We start from the raw sequence: 23,917 nt of genomic DNA, 5'->3' as shown, positions 1-23,917 counted from the left end.
AGAGGAAGCTCTGTTGGAGTTCTTGGTGGAAGGGCTATAGAAATTACTAAAATGGAAGAAATCAGAGCTTTTTAAATGTGAGAAGTTGATCAAAATGCTTGCTTTCCTTACTGTTCTCCATACAAAATTTCCCAAAGTGAAAAGACTAGAAAAAGTAATACTATATTACTTCAGTATTTTATGTACATTATTTTATGAGTGTTCATTTATAGAGAAATAACAAAAGATCTGAAAACTATTCTTCCAAAATAACCACATTTCCACAATCACTATTTAAAAAAAAATACAAAAAAACACTGAGTAGATTTTTTTTTTTAATGGATTCTATTTTATTCTGTCCCATGGGAGCCATCACTTACACTTGTCAGATGTGGGGATTCAGCAGGATATAAATGGAGCAAAAAAAGACCATAAATTGAATAAAATGTATCCAAGAGGTAGGAAAGGTTCTGATAGACCTACAGGTGTGGAGAATGAAATTTAGTTTGGCTGGCAAGCATAATGTACCAGGATTATTGTATTATCTGATTATTTATTTTCCAAAGACAATTTATCAACTGGGACTTCTGAGTGAAATTTTACTTTGTGTAACAAAAGTGTTTGGGAAACTGGATGCATGTAATATTGGTATTAAGTGTTCAGGAAGATTAGAAGGTGGTATAAACAGTACCAGGTTGTAAAACAATCACTGTTCAATTTAAATAAATTTAAAATTAAAAAAAGATCAAGAAAAACAATAATAGGACTCCAGCTACTATGTTGTTCCAAGCCATATTCCTCAGAAACACAGGGCATGCATGCCTTTGTCACTGAAGTTGCCTACGAAGTGTTTCTTCTGTAAATTCAAAGCCTGGTTCTTAGCCCATGGCCACTAATAGTGCTGTTCTGCTTCAAAATCAGTCATCCATGGACTTTGACGCCCTGTTGGAAAATACTTTATGGCTAAAAGGCCTTCAGGGGTCTTCTTACTGGGCCTAATAATGAAGCCATTGAAAAATTTATCCAGTCCAGCTTCCTGTGTTCCATCATCATTAACCCCATCAAAGAATAGGTGATTCTGAAAGTGGACTCTGGACACTCAGAAGTGGTCTGTGGGCTTATATTTGAGCATATGACTCTCCTCAGCTGCTTGGCTTATAGGAACCAGTTGCTCAACACCTGCAAGGGAATTGGCAAAATCATGGTAAAAGGTTTTACTCCTAGGTGGAAGTAGAAATTTAAACTGGTAATTGGAATAGGAACTTATCCTTTTTATTATTACTCTGCATCATTATAGTGTGGTCTTTAGGGTAAAGTGTAGAAGTTTACAGTACAGACTTAGCAGTCAAAATGCCTCAGTTCATAGTTTAACTCTACCATGTTACTTCACCTATTTACCTCAGTTTCCTCATCTGCAAAATAGAGGTGATAGATAAATCAGTGATTATCTTTCAGGCTTGTGAATAAATGAGTTGCTTTAAAACATGCAAAATAGCAAATACTAAAAAAGATTAGCCTTAACTGGTTTGCCCCTTGTTGCCTATCATTTGGATCCTTATAATGGTCTTCTCTCTAGTTTCTCTAAGCTTTGAATCTCTCTACAGGCTAATATGAACTTCCCTTGTGGCTCAGATGGTAAAGAATCTACTCTCAATGCAGGGGAACTGGTTTGCATCCCTGGGTCAGGAAGATACCCTGGAGAACAGGAATGGCTACCCACTCCAGTATTCTAGCCTGGATAATTCCATTGACAGAGGATCCTAGCAGTCTACATTTCATGGGTCACAAAGACTCTGACATGACTGAGACTAACACTTTCATTACTTTCACTTTCAGCAGCTAATATGTTTCCCATATCTATCATGGAAATTCTTAGAGTTTGCAAATTTGATCTTATTATCTCCTTCCTCAAAATTCTTTGAAGACTTCTTTTGTTTAAATAAATTCACTACTTTCTGGTATTCCTCATCACTCATCCTCTCCCATGGGGATTTTCCCAGATATAACCTGCCTGTCCATGCTTTCATTGGATTTTGTACATCATGTTCTCTCCAGCAGTTACAACCTCTCCTGGCCTTCTTTCTTCCCTTTTTCGCCATTCCCTCCCATCTTCTCTTACTTCTTTCCTTTAGTTTTTGTTTGTTTGTCAAATCATTCTCAATCCATGTTGAAATGCCTTCCACAGCAACTCTACATTGCTTTTTTAGACCTTATAAGTTTCTGACTTATGACTTCCCTGATAGCTCAGTTGATAAATAAGCTGCTTGCAATGCAGAAGACCCTGGTTTGATTCCTGGGTCGGGAAGATCTGCTGGAGAAGGGATAGGTTACCCACTCCAGTATTCTTGGACTTCCCTTGTGGCTCAGCTGGTAAAGAATCCACTTACAATGTGGGATACCTGGGTTCTATCCCTGGGTTGGGAAGATTCCTTGGAAAAGGGAAAAGCTACCCTCTCCAGTATTCTGGCCTGGAGAATTTCATGGACTGCATTCCATGGGGTTGCAAAGAGTCGGACACTACTAAGCGACTTCCACTTTCTAACTTGCTGATTTATAGCTGTCATTTTATTGAATTAAAGTATTTTGTTTGCATATCTGTATTTACCCAAGATTCTAAATGCTAATAACTTCTTTCCTTGGCAGCTAGCACAAGGCCTGACACATAATAGCCACTAAATAAATATTTGTTGACTAGATGAATTGCATTCTTCTTTATATTTCTCAATTTCTGGATGAGAAATTGAATTCCAGAGATTAGATTACAGCTATTTAGTGGAAGACCTGGGGCTATTGCTGCAATTCAGATGTGCAATCTCATGTGTTACCTGTTAGTTGATGTCAGGAGCTCACAAATAATACAGCAGAGTCTGTAATGCTGAAAAGCCATTCCTGACATTTGCAAATGTGTGCTGCCTGAACTGCTTTAAAGTGAATTATTTTAGGCTTAACCATGGACACCAGGTTATGTGTTCAGACTGTCCCTTATGAAAGTAGAACAGTATGACTAGTGGTTAGTAATTAATTTTCATCAAATACCAATGTCTGCTTTAACTAAACCATTAAGGCCCATGACAATTTTACCAAATCCCTTTACTCAACAGAGTTTGAAAGCTGGTTTTCTTTTGCCTTTTTGTTGTTAATATCATAGGAGATCTCAGACAAAATAAATGTTGATCATTTGAGCTAAGTTTGATTATTTTCAGCGTTTGGGGAATTTTCTCATAGGTTTCCCTGGGAAAGCACATGAAATTATTTTACAAATTTGTATCTAGATGCCCACTGAATGAAGTGAAACACCTTGGTCCCGATCCCACATGGCCAGAATTTAGCTATCATTGCAAAATCAGAACTGACATGTGCACAATGCTTTCTGTTTATAAGACTCTGCACAAAGAAATTCCCATCTAGTAACTCATGAAATCCAAACCTTTTCAGAGCTTAGCCAATGTACACCTTCAAATCATCACTATTCACTACATAGATTATCATGACTGCCATATGTTCTGTACCTATGAATGATACTTTTTGCTGCTGTAAAAATGGATGCAGGAGAAAGATAAATGCCTTAGTTGAGAATACTTGAATAAATGGTCCCATATAAATAAAGCTTAGGAATACAATAAGCCTTTGAATTGCAAAATATTATAGAAAAGAGAAATATTTTGTAAAAAAGAAAAAGAAAAAAAAGAGTAGATAGTAAGCAGTCTAAATGTTTACTACTTAGCTATAGAATGAATTTGGAGTAAAATTTTAAAAATTATATTCATAGATACTCAGATATTAAATTTTACCAAAGATCATGTATCTGTCATCAGATAGCCAATAGCTTTGTAAGGAAGAAATGAAGATCATATAGAAAATAAATTAGATTTCCACAGGTATAGAAAAATTAAATTTAAGCTAAAGCTTTAATATCCAAAGATGTACCTTTTCTAATGTAACATCATTCTGAGAATTCCATGATGTAAACTCAAATCATCAGAAAGAAATATTTTGACTTTGAGATCTCTGTATATTTGAAGTTTTCTGAATTTATATAATCTTCAAAAGGCATGTCAAACATTTTTTTCAAAGCAAATAGTCAATCTATTTTAAGAAAACTCACTGAAGAAATTGACATTGGTAACAAATTTGAAGTGTTGCCATTTATTTCCATCTTCAAAGTATGAAATCTGTGAGAAGGGATGCAAAATTATGAGGTAAAAATGAGGTAAAAAATCCATGAAGCAATAAATGATTGATTTTGGATTTTTTTTTCTTTCAGTGTTTACTAGGACTAAACGTTTTAGGTGAAATAGGTGTAGTAACATAAATTCTAGATATGCCCTATTTTTCTGGTATTTGGAATGCTACATAAAGTCATATGGTATGTAGCAACCTGAGGTAAAGAACTAAACACTATCTCAAGTAGCTCAAAGAAACTAGAGAGTTTATGGGTCCAAGATATTTATAGAGGAAATAAGGATGATAATACATTTGGATTTTAAGTGATACGATATCCATTTTTCCTTTCTCTAGTCTTTTACACTCTCACAGCTTTATGAGCAAAAAAGCTATGTCACAACCTATATTGCTCAAATTTCTTACCTGCACACCTTTGTTTTATTCATTTTAAAGTTGTTTTTTTTTTTCTCAAGCATACTAAGGATTGTATGAACAAATTACTATGTGGAGAGTATTTTTGCAATTTCTTTAGACATGGTATTAAAATTCATAGTTTCTTTCATCAGGTACAGGTCTAGACTATGGGACACCACAGGTAACATAACAAAGATATCTTTGTCTTCAATAAGTTTATATTCTAGTTACTGAAGATCAGAAATTATCAAGATAAGTAAAATATAGCAAATATTAGACAAAAATTAAGTTCTATGAAAGGAAGAGCTTCTTCAGAGAGTTTTTATTTGATAGAGTGGTTGAGGAAAGCTACACTAAAAAAGGGACATTTAATTATTGACTAGAAAGTGATGAGAGAATAAACCATATGGATATCTAGAAGAAGAGTATTCTAAGTAGTAGACACAGCAAGTACAAATGTTCTGGGGCAAAATGTGACTTTTGTGTATAAAGCTGCATATTTGGAGTGGGGTCAATGGGTGTAGGGAATATCTTTCCTTTTCTCTTTTGCTTTTCGCTTCTCTTCACTTCACAGCTATTTGTAAGGTCTCCTCAGACAGCCATTTGGCTTTTTTGCATTTCTTTTCCATGGGGATGGTCTTGATCCCTGTCTCCTGTACAATGTCACGAACCTCTGTCCATAGTTCATCAGGCTGTCTGTCTATCAGATCTAGTCCCTTAAATCTATTTCTCACTTCCACTGTATATTCATAATGGATTTGATTTAGGTCATACCTGAATGGTCTAGTGGTTATCCCTACCTTCTTCAGTTTAAGTCTGAATTTGGCAATAAGGAGTTCATGATCTGAGCCACAGTCAACTCCCGGTCTTGTTTTGCTGACTATATAGAGCTTCTCCATTTTTGGCTGCAAAGAATATAATCAATCTGATTTCGGTGTTGACAATCTGGTGATGTTCATGTGTAGAGTCTTCTCTTGTGTTGTTGGAAGAAGGTGTTTGCTATGACCAGTGCGTTCTCTTGGCAAAACTCTATTAGCCATTGCCCTGCTTCATTCCGTACTCCAAGGCTAAATTTGCCTGTTACTCCAGGTGTTTCTTGGCTTCCCAGTTTTGCATTCCAGTCCCCTATAATGAAAAGGACATCTTTTTTGGGTGTTAGTTCTAAAAGGTCTTGTAGGTCTTCATAGAACCGTTCAGATTCAGTGTTTTCAGCATTACTGATTGGGGTATAGGCTTGGATTACCGAGATATTGAATGGTTTGCCTTGGAAACGAACAGAGATCATTCTGTTGTTTTTGAGATTGCATCCAAGTACTGCGTTTCAGACTCTTTTGTTGACTATGATGGGTGCTCCACTTCTTCTACTGCCCACAGTAGTAGATATAATGGTCATCTGAGTTAAATTCACCCATTCCAGTCCATTTTAGTTTGCTGATTCCTAGAATGTCGACATTCATTCTTGCCATCTCTTGTTTGACCACTTCCAATTTGCCTTGATTCATGGACCTAACATTCCAGGTTCCCATGCAATATTGCTCTTTACAGCATCAGACCTTGCTTCTATCACCAGTCCCATCCACAACTGGGTATTGTTTTTGCTTTGGCCCCATCCCTTCATTCTTTCTGGAGTTATTTCTCCACTGATCTCCAGTAGCATATTGGGAACCTACTGACCTGGGGAGTACCTCTTTCAGTATCCTATCGTTTTGCCATCTCATACTGTTCATGGGGTACTCAAGGCAAGAATACTGAAGTGGTTTGCCATTCCCTTCTCCAGTGGACCACATCCTAACAGAAGCAGAAGATATTAAGAAGAGGTGGCAAGAATACACAGAAGAATTGTACAAATAAGTTCTTCATGGCCCAGATAATCACAATGGTGTGATCACTCACCTAGAGCCAGACATCCTGGAAAGTGAAGTCAAGTGGGCCTTAGAAAGCATCACTACGAACAAAGCTAGTGGAGGTGATGGAATTCCAGTTGAGATATTTCAAATCCTAAAAGATTTTGCTGTGAAAGTGCTGCACTCAATATGCCAGCAAATTTGGAAAACTCAGCAGTGGCCACAAGACTGGAAAAGGTTAGTTTTCATTCCAATCCCTAAGAAAGGCAATCCCAAAGAATGCTCAACTACCGCACAATTGCACTCATCTCCCACGCTAGTAAAGTAATGCTCAAAATTCTCCAAGTCAGGCTTCAGCAATACGTGAACCAAGAACTTCCAGATGTTCAAGCTGGTTTTGGAAAAGGCAGAGGAACCAGAGATCAAATTGCCAATATCTGCTGGATCATCGAAAAAGCCAGAGAGTTCCAGAAAAACATCTATTTCTGCTTTATTGACTACGCCAAAGTCTTTGTGTGGATCACAATAAACTGTGGAAAATTCTGAAGGAGATGGAAATACCAGACCACCTGACCTGCCTCTTGAGAAATCTATATGCAGGTCAGGAAGCAACAGTTAGAACTGGACAGGGGACAACAGACTGGTTCCAAATAGCAAAAGGAGTATGCCAAGGTTGTATACTGTCACCCTGTTATTTAACTTATATGCAGAGTACATCATGAGAAATGCTGGTCTGGAAGAAGCACAAGCTGGAATCAAGATTACCGGGAGAAATATCAATAACCTCAGATATGCAGATGACAGCACCCTTATGGCAGAAAGTGAAGAGGAACTAAAAAGCCTCTTGATGAAAGTGAAAGAGGAGAGTGAAAAAGTTGGCTTAAAGCTTAACATTCAAAAAACTAAGATCATGGCATCTGGTCCCATCACTTCATGGGAAATAGATGGGGAGACAGTGGAAACAGTGTCAGACTTCATTTTTGGACTCCAAAATCACTGCGAATGGTGACTGCAGCCATGAAATTAAAAGACGCTTACTCCTTGGAAGGAAAGTTATGAACAACCTAGATAGCATTTTAAAAAGCAGAGACATTACTTTGCCAACAAAGGTCCTGGTCAAGGCTATGGTTTTTCTAGTGGTCATGTATGGATGTGAGAGTTGGACTGTGAAGAAAGCTGAGCACCGAAAAATTGATGCTTTTGAACTGTGGTGTTGAAGAAGACTCTTGAGAGTCCCTTGGACTGTTAGGAGATCCAATCAATCCATCCTAAAGAAGATCATTCCTGGCTTTTCTTTGGAAGAACTGATGCTGAAGCTGAAACTCCAGTACTTTGGCCACCTCACGCGAAGAGTTGACTCATTGGAAAAGACCCTGATGCTGGGAGGAATTTGGGGCAGGAGGAGAAGCGGGAGACAGAGGATGAGATGGCTGGATGGCATCACTGACTCGATGGACATGAGTTTGAGTAAGCTCCGGGAGCTGGTGATGGACAGGGAGGCTTGGCGTGCTGCAATTCATGGGGGTCACAAAGAGTCGGACATGACTGAGCGACTGAACTGAACTGAAGACAAGATGTGGCTCAGATGGTAAAGAATCTGCCTGCAATGCAGGAGACCCAGGTTCAATCCTTAGGTTGGAAAGATTCCCTGGAGAAGGGAATGGCAACCCACTCCAGTATTCTTGCCTGGAAAATTCCAAGACAGAGCAGACTGGTGGATTACATACGGTCCATGGGGTCGCACAGAGTCAGACACGACTAAGCAACTTCACTTCAGGACAAGATGTGCACAACAGTCTAGGAAACACCATTTTGCTATGTTGGCAGGCCTCATTAGGAAATACGCCCATGGCAATGCAGAGAGTGAGTTGACTTAACTGTTCTTCAAACCATGCAAATTTCCCAGAAGTTCACAAATAAAAACAAACAAGAGGACACAAATGGATCTGTCTTCTACTTGACCATTGCATCCCATATAGTAAAGTAGTAATTTTCCAAATTCAGTGAATCTTTCACAAAGGGAAGCAGCTCAAAGGGTGTGTGGCAGCCTCAGAGCTCCCACTAGTCTGTGGGTCTCCTGCAAGATGGGTATAACACAAAGCCCCGTGTCACTGTTCACACCAACCTGATGTTCTCTCCTCAGCTTTTAAATAAAACCAGTTTATTTTCTCTTCAATTCATTAATAGATTCTTATCATTGTATACACACACATACATATATTCATACACACACATACACATGCTACACACTCACATATTACAGGGATCCTGGCTTCTATCCATTCTAGTGGAGATATGAACTGCTTTACAAATCTATTACATCCTTTGGGTGGCATTTTGGGGAATGGGTGAAGAAACGTTTAGCTTTGGAAGGAAGAGCAAAGTATTATAAAAGGTATTTCAGTTATGAACAGAGAAATTTAAAAATACTTTTTAAAGCATGATATTCCAGTCAAAAGTAAAGATCAGTTGATAAAGAGAAGTATACACATATTTTTGCGTAACCCAACAATGGGACCATGGCTGTGACAGTCACTGAAGAAACAGCAAACTCGAGATGATGAGATGCTTTAGGGGGGAAAAAAAAAAAAAAAATATATATATATATATATATATATATATATGAAACAGAGGTTAAGGAGCAAATTAACAAAAATAAGCTTGAAATTTAGATATTTCATGGAGATGACAGCAAAAAATATATAATTATGTTAGCAATAAAAGCTGCTAATATTCACACAGTGCTTTAAGTTTTGCAGTAATATCACATGAGTTATATAATTTAATTTAACCCTATTATGAAATTCTCTGAAACATACAAGATTATAATATTTTTATGAAGATAAAGAAAATGAAGTCTAGAGTGGGTGCCTAATGGTCAAAGATACTGCAGTCAACAAGAAAGGCAGTGACAACTGCATTCTTCTGACTCCCCATCCTGTTTGTTTTTATTATCATCCTACTTATGATCATTGCTACTGCTGCTAAGTCACTTCAGTCATGTCCGACTCTGTGCGACCCCATGGACTGCAGCCCACCAGGCTCCTTCGGCCATGGGATTCTCCAGGCAAGAGTACTGGAGTGGGATGCCATTGCCTTCTCCAACTTATGATCATTAGGTTTTTAAAAAATTGAGTATTTTCTATAACAAACATGTATGGAATTGCTTTCCAAGTTTGTTTATTATAAATAGTAAACCATTATATTTATTGTTATTACCTTTGGTCCTTACATTGAATTATTTCATATAGAGATTCTATTATTGACTATCTAGATTAGCCCTTACATGTACATAATTTTCTTTGTTTATCTAATTTCTACTCTAAGATAGCTCAAAAGCAAAACAAGGGAAACTTGCTAAAACACTATCACTTAAGCAAGAGGATTTAGTAAAAGACTACCTTGATTGCTTATATTATTCAGTGAACTAATTCTTGAAATTAGTTTCTAGAATTAATGGCTTTTTTATTAAATAAAATCAGAATCCACACAAGACCAAAGAGTCATTTGGTTCTAACTCCTCCTGAAATGAGTACTGCAGTAAGCTTAAAGAGATACTCCAAAAACAGCCAAACAGGCATCACTTGGAAGACCAGGGGCCAGATTCAAAGTCAAATATTAATACCTTTGGCTCAGAACACAGAAAATTATATACTTGAGTTATTTCTAAACTATTTCCAAAGTCACTGTATCTTTTACAGATAATATAATGGTTCTTAGAAAACAAAAGAGAATACAAAGTTTAGATAAACATTTCTAAAGACATACATTAATGCTGTAATATGAGTATACCTTGAGAAACTTAAAACTACTCAGAAGACCACCTCTTCTCAAGTACCAGTAATGATGGATAACCACACATTCCAGCCCCCTGACAAATGCACAGTTATATAATTTTAGGCATATGATTCTTGCTACAGACTTGGATATATTTACAAAGAAAAGATATACACACGAATTGGATGGCATTTAATGAACTAATCAATTGAGTAAACTATTTAAAGGTGATGGAGTTAAATAAACTTTTTCATAAATTCAAAATGTAAAGGTGAAAAGAGAACATTGAAGTGCTGATTTAATGAAGTTTTCTGCTTAATGCATAACCATAACTAACCACAGCATGGGGGAGCCTCTGTTAATGAGGCAAAGGCTCAGTTGATACAAGTGAGCAACTAATAATGTCTACCTTTAGGGCAGATGAATCTATTATTTCAGTCCTGGTGAACAACAAAGAGGAGAGATAAGGCAGAAAATGTAATGTAACTTCCTCTCTTAAAGGAAAATCTGCTCTGCTTTGAGATACAGAATTTCTTCTTTGGCTCCACAGCAATCTTTTTCTTATGCAGCAGGACCCCAGGTGTGTCACAAAATAGAAACCAGCTTGTTCTCTTCTCTTTGGGTTATGTTAACTGAATTAATGAGCTGAGTGAGTCCTCTAACTACATCTCATTCTTAATACTAATTATTTCAATTTATGAAAAAAAAAATACTATTACCTAGAGTTCCTTTTGTGTGTGTGATCTAATCTGAACACAACAAGGATATAATACTGACTTCTGTGTTCTTTGAATCTCAAAATACAAAACAGAATGAAACTCAAGAAAACTAAAGGGTACAACAAAGTGATGTTTCCAAGACTGGGGTGGGAGATTATTTGAGAGACACACCCTCAAATTTGAGGAACTATGTGGCAGTGGAAATGAATAGAAAGTTTGAGGTTCAAACTCACCATTTTGTGTTTTAATGTGTAAATCTTGTTAGCCACATTTCTTAAGCTCAGAGTCTCATTTCCTTTTATGTAACAGAGATGATAATATGAACCTTAGAGCATAGTTTTCATGATTCATGGATAATGTATAAAGAAACTAATTTTGTCCTTTTTCCATTTACTTGTTTATTAATTTATTTTCATTTTATTGCCTAAGTTATTTTGTGCTCTCATTGTTTATGTTTGGCAGTTCTCATCTTGTGTCCTTGGGAAGAGAATGCAATTGCACTTTTTTACCGTTCATGTCCTCCCACTAATTTTGGTGAGCCTGGTAACAGGCTGTCATTGCTGAATTTATAAACATACTGAATTTATAAACTTGCTGAATTTATAAACATACAAGAAAATTAACCCAGTTTTCAAGCTATTTTGAATTCCTATAGACTCATTTATTTACCTTCTGAGCTAAAGTATTGAGGCAAACTGAGATTCATCTAAATCTAGATACCAGAATCCTCTCCTTGTGATTACTATTTAGTCTTAAAGATGTTCTAGCATTCAGTTTGTGGTGAGAGTAAGTAGAAATTTGATAGTCTCTGATTCCCACTTAATCTTTGTTCCCATTAAGTGGGACTAGACATGAGTCCTCATTTAGCAGACCTGATATCAAGGCAGGATGGTACCATTTTGGTTTTATTTGGTTATTTTCTCATTCTAAATTTTTAATTAAAAATAAATGAAAACTTAATGGAGATAGTAAGGCTCAGCTGCTACAGTCAAAACCTAATGTAATTCAAATTATTGAGTATGTTAATTAAAATAATTTGAACATATTATGAATACTAATAGGCCATAAAGCATGTTGGAAGAGATAAGACTTAGATGTATTAATATATGGTGACTACTTTTACATGAAATCTTGATCTCAAACTTAGGTTTCAAATTTGGTAGACCAAACATGCTGGCCTTTTCACTCTTATACCTATAAAATGATCACTACACTGGCCCTATGACATCAATGACAGGAGCTATGGCATGTGTTAATTCAAATTTTGGAATGAAATTTCACTAATGATTGCTTGAAATTCCAGCTGGTAGCAATCATGGTACTATTTGTATTTCAGGACAAGGAAACTTTGAAATTACATCTTGCACTACATGGTTGTGTTGGGATACAAAACTGGATGTAACAATCTTCACAAGTAATGATTCTAAAATTAGGCACAAATCATTAAGCTTCAAGGCCTGTCCTTGGCTATGAGAAATCACTATTTTATGGTCTCTTCTGATGATTCCTCAAGGAATCCATGAGGAACATTTATATATTTTGCAAATGCATTCTGGGTGTTACTTGTTACCTCTGTTCACTGTCCAGTAGGCTCTAGACCATTGCCCTATTTGTTTTGTGGATCACTTTTTGCTAACTATAAACTTCAGGCAGCTTCTGCTTCTTTGGTTCCACTTTGCACCCTGTAAGGTGTGAGACCCTTCTATATTTTCCCCCACATGATTGTCAATAATGAGATTTACCATTTGAGAGTACTTACCTAAAGAGCTGGGCAAATTAAAGATAACTGAAACAGCAAACTTTAAATCAGTATAATTAGTCCAGTCCAAGTTTCGTCATAGAGTTTTGCTCTTAGGTTATCTTTCTCCATCTTTTAGCCAGTTTCTGTGCTGCAGGGGCCGGTCTATAAACGTTTTGCTTCAAGGGGATAGGATTGCAGTTTCCTCTTCTTTCGAGAGTCCAAGTTCTAACCTTTGGGCAGCGGTGGCAGTGGAAGGAGACAGGAGGTTTAGAAGATTGTTTCCATAAAAGACAAAATATTCACTGGAAAGCAATTCTACCAATAATGCTAAATTTCATTGTCTGGCTTTTCATTGTCATAAAACATTCCTCCTCAGAATAGAACTCTGTTTTATAATTGCATAACAAGATGTATGTGCATGCTTGCTAAGTTACTTCAGTCATGTCCGACTCTTTGTGACCCTATGGTCTGTAGCCTGACAGCACCTCTCCATGGGATTCTCCAGGAAAGAGTCCTGGGGTGGGTTGCCATGCCCTCCTCCAGGGGATCTTCCTGACTCAGGGACCAAACACGTTATCTCATGCATTGCAGGTGGATTCTTCACTGCTGAGCCACTGAGAAGCCTATATAATAAAATAATATTATGCAAATAAAAGGCAAATTGTACTCATAAAGGTATTGAAAGTGTTAGACAAAATTAATTAAGCAGTATTTCTCTCCCTTTCTAACCATCAAGACTTCACAAAAACAACTGTGGTCTAGGATCGTCTTTCTCACTCTATCACTTACTGGAAAATTATTTAACATAGTTTGTTTCCATGTTATCGATTGAGAATTTAGATGAAGTTGTCTTTCTAACCTTTGATAATTAATGCTACTTTGTGAACTTTCAATATTTTCCTATAACTATATGGACAAGCTGACTTTGGAGAGAGTCATATTTAAACGGTTTACTAATCTGTTTTCTCTTTTGTAAAGTGGAAATGATAATCCCTGCTCTTTCAGATTAACTGGTTGGCTGGTTCATCCCAGTAGCCTTTATGTGGTGGTAGCCCATGTATGTGGTGGTGTGGAGTCTTCTGAGTTTGATTAAGGGTGTACTCAATCTGATCAGTGTGACAACTGTTGCTCTATGAAGCTCTTAATGTTTATTTCTTTCCTGCATCCCACCTCTACACACAAACACATACACTGACACGACCACCACCACTAACATCTTTAAAAAACTGGCTCATTCAGAATATCCAAAAAGTCTTACTTTAGTCTATAATTGAGTCTATAGTTCGCTTAAAGATGTTTTAGCCACATGAATGATAACATTAGGATGAGGCCATATTTCTTTAAAAACTTTTCACAGAAATAACATAGAACTTTAAATTAGACCTGAAAGCATGACTAGCTATATTTAGTCAATGAAGTTTAGTAAAATAAGAGTAGGTTTATGCTGACAAGTATTATTTACAAATCTCTAATATTCTTCTAGATTTTGTTTACAAACCTGAGAAGAAAAACAGAGGTGAATGTTCACAAATAGAAAATTTACATATACTTATATAGCAGATGTGGTACATAAATACACAAAGTACAATACATAAAACTCACTGAAAAAGAGTGCATCTGATGGACTGTGTATGGAGTAGTAATATAATTCACATTGGTAATGATTCTGTTTACAGTTCTTTAATAGCTACATTGATTGCATTTGGAATAATGAATTGCTTATGTTAATAGTAATTGGAATTTGCTTATTTAAACACCTATCATTGCTAATTTCAGTTACCCAATAATGAGAAGTAAGATTAAACAATTAAATGTATTTTATCAAGCTTTCTTTAGGGGAAAACACACATTTATTCTGATATGAAAACTATTTTAATGCCAGATTTATTCTAAGTTAACAGGTTTATTTTAAATTAAAAGCCAAAGCTGTAATTATGGGGAAAAAATGCCTTTTACACAGATGCATCTAGTTTTAGTAGGGACCATGTACAATAGGGAATATTTTATGTATTTTTTCCCCTAGTACTTTATATTTTTCTTAAGTGGTTTTTAAATTGTTTTTGTAAGCAATTTATCACAATAAGCATAAGGGAGCCTAAAAATGTTTCCAATTTCACAGATGAATGTATGTGATTATTAATGATTAAAGTAAAAATCATTGAATGCACACACAAAAGTAGTTTGTGCTCCTATACGCATTTCACTTTATCTGTAGATGGATTGGCCGAGTATCTGCTATAGAGAAGGTGACTTCAGAATACCATTATAGTGATTGAATATTTGAAATAATGAATTAAGCTCCAGTCTGCTACTTAGTTGAAGTCTAGTCGTCTGGCCTTTTAGTGATTACAGAATTCCCCCCTTACCTACAGCTTCACTTTCCACAGTTTTCTGAGTTTTATGATGTAGTCTCATGCCCTACCTCCTGCTTCAATCCTGCCTGGAATCCCCAACCACTGGCAAGTCTGCTCTTTGTCCATCCATAGACATCATCAGGGCTCTGGGACCCAGGACCAACTGCAGCAGATGATTCTCCTCTTGATGTATCATCAAGTCAGTAGTCGGTTAATGCTAAGTAACAGTGCCATGCCATTCACTTTACTTGGAATTATCACATAGGTATTTTGTCCTCATCACAAGAAAAAGTGTGAATATAATACACTAAGGTATTTTGAGAGAGAGAACACAATCACATAACTTGTATTACATTATTTTGTTATAATTGTCCTATTTGATTATTAATTATTGTTATTTATCTCTTACTCTCCCTAATTTATAAATTAAACTTAATCCTTAATATATCTATCTATCTATAGATTGATGGCTAGGACAAAAAAGCAGTATATAAGGGTTTGGTTGTATCCACAGTTTCGAGCATCCACTTAAATGATCTTGGAATGTGTTCCCTGCAGAAGAGGATTATTGTTGTGATATTGCCCTAGACATAATCAATTTGAGGTATGCAGGATAAAATGTATATCCTGACCTAGGTCAATGGTCTTTGTGTGGCTCTAAATACAATATACAGATCTCTGAAACTGTTGTGTGTGTTTAGAATACTGTTCTATTTCTCTGTTTCTTCATCTAAAATATATAAACAAAATATTTGTCTTGCAGAGTTGTTAGAATTAAATAGAATTAATAATATAAAGTATTGTACCTAGAACACACTCATTAAATTGTATTACCAGTTTCAGACTAAAATCAATTATTTATGGAGATGAATATATTTATTCAACATTTTAAATTACTCAATAAACATGATTCCATAGAACTGGATAACATCTTAATCATTTTATGTATATTGTAACATTTTTAAGGGCATATATGTGTTTTTTTTTGTGACTTATTTCCTTTTCTATGTCTATGCTGTAGATTTATCTGCTTTCTAACTATTCTTCACTTCACCACTCTTATTTTTTAACCCATAAGTTATTTGTTTATGCCTAAATCTAGTTTTGTTAACTCAGTATATGTACAATGCTTTGCTTGTTATTTTTGAAAAAAATGCTTTAGCCGAATATAAAGCCTAAGTTTAAGAAATATTAACCTACTATCTGAGGGAAACATTATATAGATACATGTTATTCAAAATAGAATTTGATATGTATAAAAATGGTTACATAAATTCTATAGAATTTCAGCAAAGCTGTATATATTTATTGGCATTAGGAAGTTTGGTCAGGTGAAGGTGGAGTTTTCAAATATGGGTAAAATTCTCATTGTAAAAAATACAAATGTTAATTATGTGACGGAAAGGAAGTGTTAGCTAATGCCGTGGTGGTAAACACCTTTTTTATTATAAGTGTATCACATCAACACATTGTGCAGCTTAAAATCCCACAACGCTACACGTCAATTATATCACAGTAAAGTGGGAGAAACACGGACAGAGTTTCAGAAACCAGACAACAGCATTTTGCAAAACTAGTATTTCCTAACCTATATTTAAAAACTTCTCCCCAGGTACCTTTGATGATTAGCCAAGATTGGAAATCGCCACTATCCAAATTCATGATTTTCTGTCCTTGGTTAGAGTCATTCCAAGATATAAAAGAACTAAGAAGAGAAGTAGAGACAGGTCCTATAAAAGACGAGAAGGAAAGGAAAGAAAAGAGGGCACACATTGCTCAAAGTGCTCAGGCCTGGTGCACTGGGAAGACCCAGAGGGATCGGGTAGAGAGGGAGGTGGGAGGGGGGATCGGGATGGGGAATACATGTAACTCCATGGCTGATTCATGTCAATGTAGGACAAAAACTCACTGAAATGTTGTGAAGTAATTAGCCTCCAACTAATGAAGAAAAAAAGAAAAAATAAATAAATAAATCACATCAAAAAAAAAAAAAGAAATTCTAAAAGTCTCTCTGCTAATAATGCCTATTTCATAGGATTTTAGTGTGTTTAAGTGAGATAATGCTGTATAATCAATGGATTATTTGTGTAGAACATGTGAACTTATGCTCCTAGAGTCATTTTATGCTTTGCTCCATTACCTGTCCAAACATGTTTCATGGACTAATTTTTCTCCACAGATTAGACGAAAGTGAAGCCTCAAGACTATTCTCAACTTGACAGTGTCTTCTAGAGATACAGAACTAAAAGCAGTGGCTTAAATAATAGAAAGGACTTCCAACGTGACTCAGCAGTGAAGAATCCACCTGCAATGCAGGAGATGCATTTTCAGTTCCAGGGTTGGGAAGATTCCCTAGGGGTCAGTCAGTCAGTCAGTCAGTTCAGTCACTCAGTTGTGTCCGACTTTTAACCTCATGAACCAGGCCTCCCTGTCCATCACCAGCTCCTGGAGTTTACCCAAACTCATGTCCATTGAGTCAGTGATGCCTTCCAACCATCTCATCCTCTGTCATCCCCTTCTCCTCCTGCCCTCAATCTTTCCCAGCATCAGGGTCTTTTCCAATGAGTCAACTCTTCACATGAGGTGGCCAAAGTATTGGAGTTTCAGCTTCAGCATCAGTCCTTCCAATGAAGACCCAGGACCGATCTCCTTTAGGATGGACTGGTTGGATCTCCTTGCAGTCCAAGGGACTCTCAGAGTCTTCTTCAACACCACAGTTCAAAAGCATCAATTCTTCGGCACTCAGCTTTCTTTATAGTCCAACTCTCACATCCATACATGACTACTGGAAAAACCATGGCCTTGACTAGATGGACCTTTTTTGACAAAGTCACGTCTCTGCTTTTTAATATGCTGTCTATGTTGGTCATAACTTTCCTTCCAAGGAGTAAGCATCTTTTAATTTCATGGCTGCAATCACCATCTGCAGTGATTTTGGAGCCCCCCAAAATAAAGGCAGCCACTGTTTCCAATGTTTCCCCATCTATTTGCCATGAAGTGACGGGACCGGATGCCATCATCTTAGTTTTCTGAATGTTGAGCTTTAAGTTAACTTTCACTCTCCTCTTTCACTTTCATCAAGAGACTCTTTAGTTCCTCTTCACTTTCTTCCATAAGGGTGGTGTCATCTGCATATCTGAGGTTATTACTATTTCTCCCAGCAATCTTGATTCCAGCTTGTGCTTCCTCCAGCCCAGCGTTTCTCATGATGTATTCTGTATGTAAGTTAAATAAGCAGGGTGACAATATACAGCCTTGACGTACTCCTTTTCCTATTTGGAACCAATCTGTTGTTCCATGTCCAGTTCTAACTGCGGTGGTGGCGCAGCGCAGGAGCGGCGGAGAGGAGCTACCCCACGTCCAAGTCAGGAGCAGCAGCTGTGAGGAGATACCCCACGTCCCCTGGGGGATAGCGTGGTAACCCACTGTAGTATTCTTGCTGAAATAATCCCATAGAGAGAGGAGCCTGGTGGGCTACAGATGATAAATTGCAACGAGTCAGACAGAACTGAAGTGACTGAGCAGACAAACATTAGAAATGTATCGTCTCACAGTTCTGGAGTCTAGAAGTCTCAGGTGAGGGGGTTGGCACTGTTGGTTCTTTCTGAGGGAATAATGGCTTTCAGGACATCTACTGGCTTGTAGATGGCCCCCTTCTCTCTGTCTTCACATTGCCTTCCCTTTTTGAAATAGATGCCAGTCATATTAGATTAGGACCCACCTTAATGAGGTTACTTCAACTATCTCTGTAAGGACCCTAACTCTAAATAATGTCACATAGTAAGATACTGAGGTTTAAGACTTCAACCTATGAGTTTGGAAAGGGACATATTTCAACCCATTAATGCTTGCCTTCCAGTCTCTCCCTGTTCCTTTTCTAGTCTTTCTTCTCCAAGAGTAACTACAATCCTAAATTTAGTAATTGCTATTCCTTCTCTTTTCTTATAATTTTGCCAGTTATTTAAGTACTGCAGAAAATATTGCTTATCTTGAAAGATAATTTACTTTGTATATACTGCACCATTATGTAATTAATTCTTGCATGACTTTTTATGCCAATATTTTGCTTCCTGAGATTAGACTGTGTTAATGTGGAAGTTATGATTTGTTCATTTTATTTGTAAGTAACCACACCACACATTATTTATTTATTTTTATATTTAATAGTTATTTGGGTTGAATTCAGTCTTATTATAATTATATTGCAATAAAATTCCCAAATACAAAAACATTCTTTTTATATTTTCTGATGTACAAAGACAAGAAATATTTCAGAATATGTATTCAAGAATGGATTTGCAGGATCAGAAGTTATATATGGGTCAATATTTGATCAGGCTAGCAGAATTACTATGTCTTGTGTAATAAGAAATTTGCTATAAGTATTAATCTTATAAAATTATGGGATGTGTTGGAGACATAAAGATCTGAATAGGATCGAAAAAAATAACCACTCTTGAAGTGGTTGAAAAAGTTTAAGCTTGTGGAAAGGGAGGCATATCCGAGAGCAGGAGTGAAATTGTTAAAGAGTTTGATTTAGAAGTCTGAGGAAGTTTGCTGGATTTTTGCAGATACTGCCTATGAATTTGCAGAAATATATCCATCGGTGCTGACAGAGAAGAAAATGGGCTAGTGTACAAATGAATTAAGGGGCAAACTGGAAACCACTGTTATCTTAAGTCTGCCCCTTACAGACACTAACTGAACATGCAAATTTTCATATGGGAAAAACCTAACTTGAAACCACTCAGGAAAGAGAATTTTGAGATTCAGTTTCACAGATTATTTGAATTGAAACATATCATGCCATTACATCAACTTTAACAAGTAATTCAAAAAATAATTTTCCAAAGTTGATACAAATTTTTTTTTTCTTTTCTTTCTTTTTTTTTTTTTTTTAATTAGTTGGAGGCTAATTACTTCACAACATTTCAGTGGGTTTTGTCATACATTGATATGAATCAGCCATGGATTTACACGTCTTCCCCATCCCAATCCCCGCTCCCACCTCCCTCTCCACCCGATTCCTCTCGAAACATCCCACCCTCGCCTTCTCCCACAGAGTTCAAAAGTCTGTTCTGTACATATGTGTCTCTTTTTCTGTTTTGCATATAGGGTTATTGTTACCATCTTTCTAAATTCCATATATATGTGTTAGTATGCTGTAATGTTCTTTGTCTTTCTGGCTTACTTCACTCTGTATAAGGGGCTCCAGTTTCATCCATCTCATTAGGACTGGTTCAAATGAATTCTTTTTAATGGCTGAGTAATATTCCATGGTGTATATGTACCACAGCTTCCTTATCCATTCATCTGCTGATGGGCATCTAGGTTGCTTTCATGTCCTGGCTATTATAAACAGTGCTGCAATGAACATTGGGGTGCACGTGTCTCTTTCAGATCTGGTTTCCTCAGTGTGTATGCCCAGAAGTGGGATTGCTGGGTCATATGGCAGTTCTATTTCCAGTTTTTTAAGAAATCTCCACACTGTTTTCCATAGCGGCTGTACTAGTTTGCATTCCCACCAACAGTGTAAGAGGGTTCCCTTTTCTCCACACCCTCTCCAGCATTTATTGCTTGTAGACTTTTGGATAGCAGCCATCCTGAGTGGCATGTAATGGTACCTCATTGTGGTTTTGATTTGCATTTCTCTGATGATGAGTGATGTTGAGCATCTTTTCATGTGTTTGTTAGCCATCTGTATGTCTTCTTTGGAGAAATGTCTGTTTAGTTCTTTGGCCCATTTTTTGATTGGGTCATTTATTTTTCTGGAATTGAGCTTCAGGAGTTGCTTGTATATTTTTGAGATTAATCCTTTGTCTGTTTCTTCATTTGCTATTATTTTCTCCCAATCTGAGGGCTGTCTTTTCACCTTACTTATAGTTTCCTTTGTAGTGCAAAAGCTTTTAAGTTTCACTAGGTCCCATTTGTTTAGTTTTGCTTTTATTTCCAATATTCTGGGAGGTGGGTCATAGAGGATCTTGCTGTGATTCATGTCGGAGAGTGTTTTGCCTATGTTCTCCTCTAGGAGTTTTATAGTTTCTGGTCTTACATTTAGATCTTTAATCCATTTTGAGTTTATTTTTGTGTATGGTGTTAGAAAGTGTTCTAGTTTCATTCTTTTACAAGTGGTTGACCAGTTTTCCCAGCACCACTTGTTAAAGAGGTTGTCTTTTTTCCATTGTATATCCTTGCCTCCTTTGTTGAAGATAAGGTGTCCATAGGTTCGTGGATTTATCTCTGGGCTTTCTATTCTGTTCCATTGATCTATATTTCTGTCTTTGTGCCAGTACCATACTGTCTTGATGACTGTGGCTTTGTAGTAGAGTCTGAAGTCAGGCAGGTTGATTCCTCCAGTTCCATTCTTCTTTCTCAAGATTACTTTGGCTATTCGAGGTTTTTTGTATTTCCATACAAATTGTGAAATTCTTTGGTCTAGTTCTGTGAAAAATACCATTGGTAGCTTGATAGGGATTGCATTGAATCTATAGACTGCTTTGGGTAGAATTATATCCTACTCACAAATTTCTCTTGCTCTGCAACTCTCATTTGCACTTGTTTTGTCAGACTTTAATTTTGTATGTCTTGTATCCGTAATATAGTGTCTTTTTCAAGTTTTAGTTTGTATTTTCTTGCTTGTAGAGGGACTGAACAGCTTCCAAATATTTACTATGGTTTTATATTTACTCTTTTGTGAAATGTCTATTGATGGAGTTTATTCATTTTTTTCCTATTTAGCTGAATATTTATATCCAACATTATATTTGTTACAAACATCGTTTCTAATTTTCTAAGCAGTAATACTGATTTATTTATCCTATATTTTTAATTTGTGCTTTCTTTGTCTCTCTACAGGCAACCCTCCATACCACAAACATGAGACCTGTGGATAAAAAGGCCCACTGTACTGTTACATTTTATATAAGGGACTTGAGCATCTGTGGATTTTGGTATCATGGGGGTTAGGTGCAGAAATCCTGGAATCAGTCCCCTGAGGATACCAGGGAAAGACTGTAATCTTTTTATTTTATTTTGGTTATTCTGGTATTTAAAAGACTTGGAGTCACTTCTCATAACGAAATTTTAGAGATTATTTTTTTGTTTGGTTTGTTTCTAAATTAGCAATAAAAATTTCAGACCACTTTCCCAATATTTCCAGCTTGCTTTACACTTGGAAATATTTTAGTGAGAAGGGGAATAGCTAGCTTTTCTCTATTCTCATATTGTTTCTTTTTCTATGTATGTATGTGTGTGTGTGCTCAGTCATGCGTGATTCTTTGTGATGCCATAGACTGTAGCCCTCCAGGCTCCTCTGTCCATGGGATTTCCCAAGCGAGAATACTGGAACAGGTTGCCATTTCCTACTCCAAGGGATCTTCCAAACCCAGGGTTCAAACCCAGGGATATTTCATGGAAATAATGTTTAACAGATAATTTTTCTCACTGCACCACCCAGTGGTAAGTTCACGGTAAGAAGGGGGATGGCTAGCTTTTCTCTGTTCTCACACTGTGTTTCTTAGCCTATTGCAAGTTAACTAGCCAAGGTTTCTGACAGCCCAGTATGCGAGTACTTTGAAGCTGGAGCAAATCAGGGATAATTAAGGAGCAACCATTATTTTATTTGCCAGGGCTTATCCTAACTTAACATCAGTACTGTCTAGAATTTATGGATATTGGGTGCTCACTCTCTCTTGGCAGTGTCTTTAATGGCCTTGGACTGTCCTTTCCAAGATTCAGTTTACGTATTTGGTATTAGTTTTTCCATCGTTAACTTTTTTCTCTAGATTCTTGGACAATTGGCGTCCATCTTCTCTGTTGATTTCATGTCACTCCTAGAACACTACTTTGGACAGGACATAAGACAGAGAGAGTCAAATCTATCCGATGGCCACTCTCACCTATGAGTAAGACTCATCCATTTGTTGCCCCACTGTTGGTAGTAATAAAGTTCAATCCTATTGCCATCATTTCCCTCCCTTTCATACCTTAGGCTCATAGATTCATCCTCTCAGCTTTAGATTGCTCAAAGTGTTGTTAGTCACTTAGTCATGCCCAACTCTTTGTGAGCCCATGGACTGTAGCCCACCAGGATCCTCTGTGCATGGAATTCTCCAGGCAAGGATACTGGAGTGGGTAGCCATTCCCTTCTCCAGGGGATCTTCCTGACCTAATGATCAAACCTGGGTCTCTGGTATTGCAGGCAGGTTCTTTACTATATGAGTAACTAAGGAAGTGCAGATTCCTCAAAAGTATGTGCTACACATTATTTCCATGAAATATCCCACTCAAATGCCAGCAGACTTACAGAAAATCCTTCATCAAGTTCCCTAACCCAGAGTGAGGTGAAGGAAAAGCCTCTCTAGCAGAGGAGGGGAAATTTACACTTCCTACAGTAGTCTGCTCTGCCAGCTTTTTCAAACTCAACCCATCCACACCCCTGAATAGATATTGAGCTATGAATCTGAAACCAATTTAGGACACTTTCTTTTTTTTATGGTTACAATTTTTTTTAGAGATCATTGATTTATTTATTTGGCCATGCTGCACAACGTATGGGATCTTAGTTCCCTGAGGAGGAATCAAACCCACATGTACCCCCTGAATTGAAAGCTAGGAATTTTAACCATTGGACCACCAGAGATGACCCAGGGATGTCCCAGGGACTTCTTGTTTTAAGCAACTAATTTACTTTAATAGGAGGATGATTACTTTACAATATTGTGGTGGGTTTTGCCAGATATCAGCATGAAACAGCCATGGGTGCACATGTGTCCCCCTATCCTGAACCCAATTCCCACCTACACCCCCAACCCATAGGATACTTTTATTTTTGCAAATCCTCACTGGCACTTTGGCATTTGGAAGGATATGTCACAAAGTGGTTTCTTGGTGAAATTTTGTTTCCCCAATCAAATCTGAGACGGA

This window comes from Dama dama, chromosome 1 (genome assembly GCF_033118175.1).
Source record: "Dama dama isolate Ldn47 chromosome 1, ASM3311817v1, whole genome shotgun sequence".
Taxonomy (NCBI): Eukaryota; Metazoa; Chordata; class Mammalia; order Artiodactyla; family Cervidae; genus Dama; species Dama dama.
Note: the sequence above shows the minus strand (reverse complement) of the source record.